This window comes from Monodelphis domestica, chromosome 7 (genome assembly GCF_027887165.1).
Source record: "Monodelphis domestica isolate mMonDom1 chromosome 7, mMonDom1.pri, whole genome shotgun sequence".
NCBI lineage: Eukaryota > Metazoa > Chordata > Mammalia > Didelphimorphia > Didelphidae > Monodelphis > Monodelphis domestica.
Window position 1 is genome coordinate 35,813,017 of NC_077233.1, and position 9,956 is coordinate 35,822,972.

General features: G+C 41.4%; 1 pseudogene; it reads left to right on the forward strand.

Annotated features, from left to right (window-relative positions):
* The window catches only part of LOC100618802 (60S ribosomal protein L6-like), a 126,683-nt pseudogene extending 120,730 nt beyond the window's left edge, over positions 1-5,953 (forward strand).
* The last annotated feature ends 4,003 nt before the right edge of the window (positions 5,954-9,956 follow it).

Consider the following 9,956-nt stretch of genomic DNA (forward strand, 5'->3'; position numbering starts at 1 on the left):
AATCCTATCTTCTTCAGCAGACTCTCCCTTCTTTCATGGCTATTCGCTCAGTAATCTTGAATCTCTCCCTCTTTGCTGTCCACTTCCTGACTGCCTACAAACATGCCCATATCTACACTATCCTAAAATTTAAAATCAAAAGCCTTATTTGATCCATTAATGTCCACTAGCTATCATCCTGTATCTCTTCTTGGCTTTCTTCTTTATGGTTAACCTTGAGAAGACCATGTCTACTTCCTTTTTTTCTCACTCTCTTTTTATTTCTTTATAGTCTGCCCTCTGATATCATCATTCAAATGCAACTGCTCTCTCTAAAGTTATCACTGACTGTTAATGGCCAAATTTAATAGCCTTTTTTCCATCCTCACCCTTCTTTGGTCTTTAGGTAGTCTTTAGTATTTGATCACTCTTTTCTCTTTGATATTCTCTTCTCCCTTGGTTTCTATAACATCACTCTGTTGTAAATCGCTATTGTGATCTCCTCCCAACTGGCTGACTATTCATTAGTCTTCTTTGCTGGATTTTCATACAGGTCATGACCATCAAAAGTGAATTTTCCATGGGGTTCTATCTTGGGTCCTTTCCTCTTTTTCCTCTGTACTATAATACTTGGTGATCTCACAAACTCCACCAGGTCTATTATCTTTATACTCATGGTTCTCAAACCTATTTATCCAATCCTAATCTCTTCTAACATCCAAATTCACATCCCCAATTGCCTATTGGGCATCTTGAACAGAATGTCTTATAGACATCTTAAATCCAACTTTCCCAAGCTAAATTCACCTTTTCCCCAAAACCCTTTCCTGTTCATAACTTCCCCACTACTGTTTGTTTGTTTTAATCTTGCCTTCTGCCTTAGAATCAATACTATCTATTCCAAGGCAGAAGAGTGGTAATGGCCAGACAAGGGAGATTAATTGGCTTGCCCAGGGTCACAGAGCTAGGGAAAGTTTGAGGCCAGATTTAAACTCAGGATGTCCCATCTCTAAACCTGGCTCTCTATCCACTTGAGTCACCTAGGTAGCCCTCCCACTAATGTTTGAGGGTACCATACATCTCCCAGTCACCTATGCTCACATCCTAGGCATCATACTCAACTCTTCACTCTCTCTTATCCTTCATTTTCAATCTCTTGCCAAATCCAGTCAATTTATCTTCCTAACACCTATTGTATATAGCTCTCTTCTCTCTGACACTGTTATCATCCTGACACAGATCTTAATCACCTCACTTCTGAACTATTAGAATAGCCTGCTGGTTGGTCTCCCCAACTCCCATTCCAGCCCATTCTCCCCCTCATAGGTCTGACCATGTTAGCCCCAACCCCAATTCTATACACCTGGGAGCTCCCTGTCATTTCTAGGATCAAATAGAAAATCCTCCAGGATTCAAAGCCCTTCATAATCTGGCTCCCATCCTATATTTTTATCTTTATTTACTTACTTGTCTTACTCCTTCCCCATACTCTTGGATCCAGTGGAACAGGCCTTCTTACTATTCCTTGCACAAGACCATCTATCTCCTGACTTCTGGCATTTTCAAAGGTTGTTACTATGCTCAGAATTCTCTCCATCATATTTTCCTCCCAGCTTCTCTAGCTTCCTTCAAGTCCAGCTAAGACCATACCTACAAGAAATCTTCCCCCAATGCCCTTAATGCATGTGTTATCTGCTCTGCTATCTCCAGTTTATTCTACACAGATCTAGTTTGTATGTTGTTGTTTTCATTGACTTCTCCATTGAATTATGAACTGGTTAAGATGGAGATTATCTTTGGCCTTTCTCTGCATTCACAATATTTAGCACAGTGTCTGGTACATAGTAGGTGCTTAGGAAATCTTGTTGATGCACTGATAGGTCCATTTGATATAAAGGATCAATTCTAATTGGTTTTGAATTGTTTATTTTTCTTATTTATGAACAGAGTGACTGCAATAGAGAGTGACAAAACTGGTTCTGTTGTAAAAAATTCCAGGAAGAACCTAGTCCAGAAGTGCCAGGCTTTTTGCTGGCTTGGGGCTGAGATAATGAGATAGAATTTTATGGTTTTCATTATTAGTAAATACTTATAAATTCACCATAAAGCAGAACTAAACTGGATCTAGGGTTTTTCCTTTGCTCTAAGCTAAAAGTATGCCAGAATACCATTTTGCTATTTGGGACAATGCTAGGCTGCCAGGTCAAGTGTCCCCATTCATTCTTCTCCCACTTCCCCATCCCTGCACAGAGAAAGCTCACTGCTCTGGAAATAGGAACTGACCAATAGAAGGAGGAACATTATGAATAAATCTGCCTGGTCTAATCACCCAGTTTCCAAAGGTAGGGCCACAGGGGAGCTCCCAAGGGAGGCTATTTCCTATACCAAGAAAGACTGGCCACCTTCCCACAAGTTAAAGAGTCGCCTGGGGAATTCAGAGGTTAAGCAATTCAAGTAGGGTCACATAGCCAAAATGTGTCAGAAATGAGATTAGGTCTCCTGGTCATCCTGACTTCAAGGCCAGGTCTCTATCCACTATGCAAACCTGCCTTTCTCTAGAACACAATGAGAAGAAATGGGGGTTCAGAGGAGGGAGAATCCACATCTAATTTGTAGAATCAGGAAAGACTTGATGAATTCAGGAAGTGGCATTCGAAATGTCTTAGAAAATGGGAGAAATTCCAATCAGCAGATTTTTCAGTGGGGAAGGGAGAAGGGAAACATTATAGGCAGAGGAAATCCAAGAGAAAGGTGAAGGAAAAAATTCATGTCCTGAACAGCAACGAAGCAAAATAGTCATCATCTTAGCCGGAACTTTCCCTAGGATACAGTGAATGGGGCTGTCGACCACCTAGAACCCTAGAAGGAATATACTTCTGGCTTCCGGATAGTAACTCAGGGAGGCAACTGGTGGGTGAAACTTGTGTTTGTTTTCCACCTGGTGTGCGTATGTGGGTGTATTGTGATCCTCACAATAACCCTGTATCATTGAAGCTGACAATCCCGATTTAACAGATGAGAAATCTGAAATTGCCAGAATTTAAGTGATTTATCTAAAGTCATAGAATTAGTTAAGTATCTGATCAGGATTTGAATTCAGGGCTTCCTAAGTCCAATCTCAGCCCTCTCTCCAGAGGTCCTACCAAGCAGCCATCTGGCAGTGTTCTATTTTAACTAATTATTCTTGCTAACTAGACACTAAGCTCGATTTCTGTGCCACTGAAGGATCACAGGGCAGGTCAGTGTTCTTTAAACTCAGGGCCTCCGGACAAGCTTCTGGCCCCTCTGGCTTAGTTTGACCAACGAGTGATTTCAGAGGCCCACAGAAGACTCTTAAGCTGGGCCTCCTATGAAGTCTTTCCCCACTGACAAGTTGATGCCTAACTGTGATCGTTTCATTTCTTTAGTTTAAGGCTTCTAGCCTGAAAGGAAATGCCTTTCCCGCTGGGAGGGGGGAAATTACCCTTTAAACTGTTATCACTGATGTGTAACTGAAGGATTCGGAGTCTGCTTTTGATTGGAGTGAAACAGAAGAATTCGGGGGGATCTTTGGTAACTGAGGAGGAAATTCTCCAAAGGAGAAAAAAGACTTGAGAACTTTCTGCTTAAGGACTCCACGTGCTGACTCCGTTTTCTTCTCATCAGCCTCAAAATCTGACTTTCTGAAAAGCTGTATCTTAGGCTAATATTGTCTCCAGGAACAATTAGATGAGTGTTTGGGGTGGAGGTCTTAGGGAGGCCAGCTTGAGATTCAAACTTTTCTTTAAATAGGACAGTTGATTGCATTTTTTCAGAAGAATTGTTTAATACACCTTATGAGCCTTGAGTGGAGAATCAATATCCTCTCTTTTACTTTGGTGGCCCAGGGACCTGAAGGGATCGTCTCCTATAAAAACCAATGCAGGGGACAGCTGGGTGGCTCAGTGGATTGACAGCCAAGCCTAGAGACTGGAGATCCTAGGTTCAAATCTGGCCTCAGACACTTCCCAGCTGTGTGACCCTGGGCAAGTCACTTGACCCCCATTGCCTAGCCCTTACCGCTCTTCTGGCTTGGAACCAATACACAGCATTGATTCTAAGATGTAAGGGAAGGGTTTTAAAAAAAAAGAAACAGAAAAAACAACGCATGCCTTCATTGGGTAGATGTCAGAGCGTAAAGGACAAGTAAGCAGAAATAGAAATCCTGAAGGACTGGCTCCTCTCCCCTAGGTGCAGACATCTGAACAATGAAATCTTTCTGGATTGAGCCACCTGTGGGTCAGCTATGGGAAAAGCTGATTGTAAAGTTTGCAGAGTGAGCATTTACGCTTTGGAAATCAGGGAAAGGCACCCAAGAGGACTTGGTTTGCCGTTTTGTGAATTCTCTACACTTAAGAAAGTGATGGAGAAAAACGTTCATAATGCAGACGAAACTTGAAAAGTGTGAGGTCCACACATATTATTTTTTGGAAGTCTGGTTGTTAAACATTTATCCAGCCAGGACCCAAGTGCATGTGATGATTCATTCATTGATTCATACATAGGCTTTTAGAAGGGGGAAAGCTCCCCTTTGTTTGGTATTTAAAGCCCTTCTTCCCCTGGCCCCTTCCTACTTTAACAGTTGATTTACCCTTTACGTCTCTCCTTGTTCTCTATCATCCAGCTCTTACTCAATTTGCCATTCTCTTCCCATGACACTCCATCTCTCGTCTTCCTAATGTTGCTCTGACTGTCCCCCATGCCAGAAACACTTTCCCTCCATGGTTTCCTTCCTTACAGATGCAGTTGGGATGCCATTGTTTGAAGGGGGCTTTTCCTCATCTTCCTGGCTTTGACAGCCTTCCCCTCTCAGATTATCTCCCATCTATTCTATATCTTGGATGTGTCTATTTCTTTCTATGCTATCTCCCCAATAGGTAAGCTCTTTTAAGGCAGGAAATGTTCTGGATAGTCTTTGTATACCCCACAATTTAGCCAGGTATCTAGCACATAGAGGGAATTTATTAAATGCTTGTTGACTGACAGTTGTTTTCATTTTATAAACCAGGGTTTATATACTATAAATTATTTATTTATAAAATCCAGAGTGTTTCAAATCATTAGAAACAACCAGTTAGTGACAGGGCTAAACTTAGAACTCAATCTTCTCTTTCCTATCTCTCAAGATGGCGGATAAAAATACCCATATAGACTAAAAGGAAAAAAAAGGTCAAAAAGGAAAAGAAGGAAAGGAAGAACAAAAAGGAAGATGTGGCTGAAAAGGTGGTGAAAAAGCCTCGAAAGTATTGCAGCCACAACTCAGTTCTGGCTAGAGGGATTGGTAGGTACTCCAGGTCTACCATATATTCCCATCGAGCCAATATGCTGCACAAAGAACCCGGATTGAAAGGAAAAAGAAAAGAGAAGGTGCCTGCTACTATCTCAAAGCCAGTTGGTGGTGATAAGAATGGAGGAACCTGTGTGGTAAAGATTCAGAAAATGCCTAGGTATTATCCTACTGAGGATGTGCCTAGAAAGCTGCTAAGTCGTGGGGAAAAGCCCTTCAGCCAGCATGTAAGGAGACTCTGGTCTAGCATTACCCCCAGGAACAGTTCTAATCATGCTCACTGGCCGCCACAGGGAGAAGCAAGTGGTTTTCCTGAAGCAGCTGGCAAGTGGCTTGCTACTGGTCACTGGACTGTTGACCATTAACTGTGTTCCTCTGTGAAGGACCCATCAGATTTGTCATTGCCACCTCTACCTTTCTGGTGTAAAAATTCCAAATCATCTTACTGATGCTTACTTCAAGAAGAAGAGGCTGTGTAAACCTAAACACCAAGAAGGAAAGATTTTTGACACAGAAAAAGAGAAATATGAGATTATAGAGCAGCATAAGGCTGATCAGAAAGTGGTAGACTCAGTTCCTGTCCAAGATCAAGAAAATTCCTCAGATCCGGGGCTACCTGCAATTCTCTCTCTCTCCAATGGAGTTTTCCCTCACACACTGGTATTTTAAATGCCTTGCAAAGAACTCTTATTAAAATATTTGGAATAGAAAAAAAAACCAGTCTTCCAAATTCTTGGCCAAAGCTCATTCTGCTACTACATACCTTTGACAAACCATATAGTATCCCGTATTGGCTCCCATAGCCCACCGTCGCTTGAATTGAATCTCTCCACGGAGGTTAATTGTACCTCTCCTTCGAAGAAGAAAAATCTCTACTAGGCTTGTGCTGGGCTAAATTGTTATTGCCTCCCTTCAACATCCACAAACCCTACTTGATTGTGTAAATACTGGGTCCCTTAATGGACTTTCCCCCCTTTAGGGTGCTTAAGGAGGGGGGGACCATTCACCTGCTTAAGTACCTATCAATTGGGGATAGAATGATGTAAATGTAGACAAGATGCAAAAATGCTCCACCGGACCAGCATGTTAGAGGCTCCAGTGGACATCAGCTGATCTCTCCATAATTATACTGTGATCTAAACTCTCACTACTCACCACTTGCTCCCTATTAACAGCAGGCTTGTATGTACCATGGGAGATAGGTCCAGGGAGAAAGAAAGGAAGAAAGGAAGAAAGGAAGAAAGGAAGAAAGGAAGAAAGGAAGAAAGGAAGAAAGGAAGAAAGAAGAAAGAAAGAAAGAAAGAAAGAAAGAAAGAAAGAAAGAAGAAAGAAAGAAAGAAAGAAAGAAAGAAAGAAAGAAAGAAAGAAAGAAAGAAAGAAAGAAAGAAAGAAAGAAAGAAAGAAAGAAAAGAAAGAAAGAAAGAGAAGAAAGGGAAGGAAGGAAGAAAGGAAGGAAGGAAGGAAGGAAGGAAGGAAGGAAGGAAGGAAGGAAGGAAGGAAGGAAGGAAGGAAGGAAGGAAGGAAGAAAGAAAGAAAGAAAGAAAGAAAGAAAGAAAGAAAGAAAGAAAGAAAGAAAGAAAGAAAGAAAGAAAGAAAGAAAGAAAGAAAGAAGAAGAAAGAAAGGGAAGAAAGAGAAGAAAGGGAAGGAAGGAAGAAAGGGAAGGAAGGAAGGAAGGGAAGGAAGGAAGGAAGGAAGGAAGGAAGGAAGGAAGGAAGGAAGGAGGAGAGAGGGAAGGAGGGAGAGAGGGAAGAAGGGAGAGAGGGAAGAAGGGAGGGGGGAATGGAGGGAGGGAGGGAGGGAAGAAAGGAAAATAGGATGTTTTCTGGAGGATGCTGCTACTCCTAAAGCCTTTGGACTTAACTGTCAAATAGTGGCAGTTGATCTATAGTTGGTGCTGGTGGGGCTCCTTCTTTATGGAGCAGAAAATGACTATGGAGCCTAGCCTGGCAGCTGGTAATGTAGGGGTCATCATTATTCCCAAGGCTCTTGGGTTCCAGGTCCTAATCTATCTCCATTGGGATCTGAGGGGAGATGGTGATTAAAATGGTGGCAGTGGTTTGATTTGTTTTGCACATGCTACCTTCTGTTTCTCCTTCAGCTCGACCAGTTTTTCTGCTCTAGAGCTAACAATTAATTGTGTAGCAGTTTCTGGGGCTGATGAACCTCTTTTCCATAGAAGTTGGGTTTTGTGTTCATTTGGGGGAGGGCTGGAAGTAGGACCAGTCATCTGGGTGGGGTGATGGTGGGATGTTGCCACTTCTACAATTTAAGAGAAGGAAAATGGGAAGGGAAGAAGGGAGGGAAGGTCAGTGGACTTTCCACCCCCCAGGAGACCTAATATAATATTTAAATAGCAATCCCAAGATAATGTTTCTCACCCCAGGAGATAGGTCACTTCAGCCCCATGCCATACCCACAGCCCTTCTTTCCATGGAGCCAACCACTGCTCATTGTCTCAACCTTGTAAATGCTGCCATGGCAACACTATTAGCATCACCCTCCTCTCCTTTAATCTATCAGGCTCAGAGGCTCTACCCAGAACACCTAGAAAATTGGGAGCCTTCCCAGATGCTGCATAGCTGTTGCTGAACCTGAAAGCCCAGCCTCTTGTCTGGTAGCTCCACTCTGAAGTTTCACATGGGGTATTTTGTACATGTGTGCCTCAATTAGCTCGAGCACCTCTCAGCTGGGTACCCCTAACGTCATCTGAAATTCCTTTGCACTAAGCTAGCAGACTACAGCAGTGGACTATATTTGGAAATGACGATACTGAATCAGGATTAAAACAGTTAGCAAAAGAATAAAGGAAATTTCTCTGCATTTATGTTTGGAGATTTGGGTCTGTTCCCTGAGTGAAGAGTCAGGAGAAACCTAAGGAAATAATTTCCGGGGTTCCAGATTGAACAAGAATTCAGCAAGGACTTATTAAGAGCCTCCTATGTTTAAGACAGAGGCAAAAATCAAAGTATCCCTACTTCAAGGAGTTTTAATTCTTTGGAAGAGGAAAAACATATACAGAGAAAATGAAACAGGCATACCTCAGAGATATTGCGATTTTAGTTGCAGACAACCACAATAAAGCAAGTTTTATGAATTTTGGGGTTTCCTAGTGCAGATAAAAGTATGTTGATACTAAACTGTACTATATACAGTATATGCTGTACTATACTATTAAATATTTAAGTATTATATCTAAAAAACAACATATATTCCTTAATTTAAAAAATACTTTATTGCTAAAAAGATTAACTATCATCTGAGTCTTCGATGAGCGATAATCTCCTGGCTGGTGGAGGTTCTTGCCTGGATGCTAATGGCTACTGAGTGACCAGGATGATGGCTGCTGAAGGTTGCAGTACCTCTGGCAATTGCTTAAAATAAGAGAACAATGAAGTTTGCCATGTTGATTGAGTCTTTTTTTTTTTCACTTGACTACTTAGAGGCCATTATAGGGTTATTAACTGACCAAATTTCAATGTTATGTGACAGAGAATAGGGAATCCAGTGGAGAGGGAGAGACCTGAACAGCTGGACAATGGAGGAATCAGATTATGCATGCCATTTATAGATTAAGTTCACCCATTTTATATGGGCACAGTTTGTCATTCCCATCTCCCAACAATGACAATAATAACATCAAAGATCACTGATCATAGATCACCACAACAGACATAATAATAATGAAAATATTTGAAATGTTCAAGAATTACCAAAAATGCTTACTGCAAGGTTAAATAAATACAAGATTTCAAAGTAAAATAAAATGAGGTATAACTATATAAAATGGACTCCAAATATTTCTGAGGGAAAGATACTTGCAACTGGGAGAATCAAGATAGATTTACTATAGGAAGTGGAACAAGCTAAGTTTTAAAGAAAACTAGGGATTCTGTGAGGCTCAGGTTAGGAGTAAATGCATTCCAGGTATGGGGGAAGTCTATGAAGAAACACAGATATAAAAAGGAATTCTTTAATTTCTTTAATTTAAGGTGTAAACCTCAAAATTTCTCAGACTTACGAATGTTAGGGGTTTCCCCCATTGGGGAATCTTCTACTTAAAAAAATTCCTTAGCAGATAGTGAGAATTCTACTTGAATGTGAGGGCTCCTTGCCTTGGGAATATCCCTACTCCACCCTACTTAGGACTGCTTTAGGATAGAGAGCTCCTTGAGAACAATGAAAAGTGCTTTGACCCATGCTTATGGAAAGGACAGGAAGTTCTTTGAGTCATGACTGTTTTAGAATTGATACAATGGGATACTAAGTACCTATAAAGGTGGGGCAACTTGTAAACTACTTAAACCTAAAAGGGTGATAACTTATTCAGAGGTTTTTTCTTAACGAAATTTGTCGACACAGCAGCATTTTTTTCTGACTTACTAAAGAGATTAAAACTACTCAGCTGTGAATTCAAAATGGGCGGTCTTTTAGAAACATCTACAGTGATTGGTAGATGTAAGAACTTAGGGGAGGTGACATAGGAGATTTTGCCCTTAAAAATAAGAGCTCAGAGAAGAGCTGGATCTGATTCTGAGGGAGCTCATTTTGAGAAGACTCATTCTGAGGATCACGATTTCTGACTCTCATTCTGAAGGAGAGCTCCTTGAGGAGCTCCTCTGAGGGGCTCTGTCCATCTGGGGTAGGAGCTCTGGAGGCTCTTGAGAGAGGCCC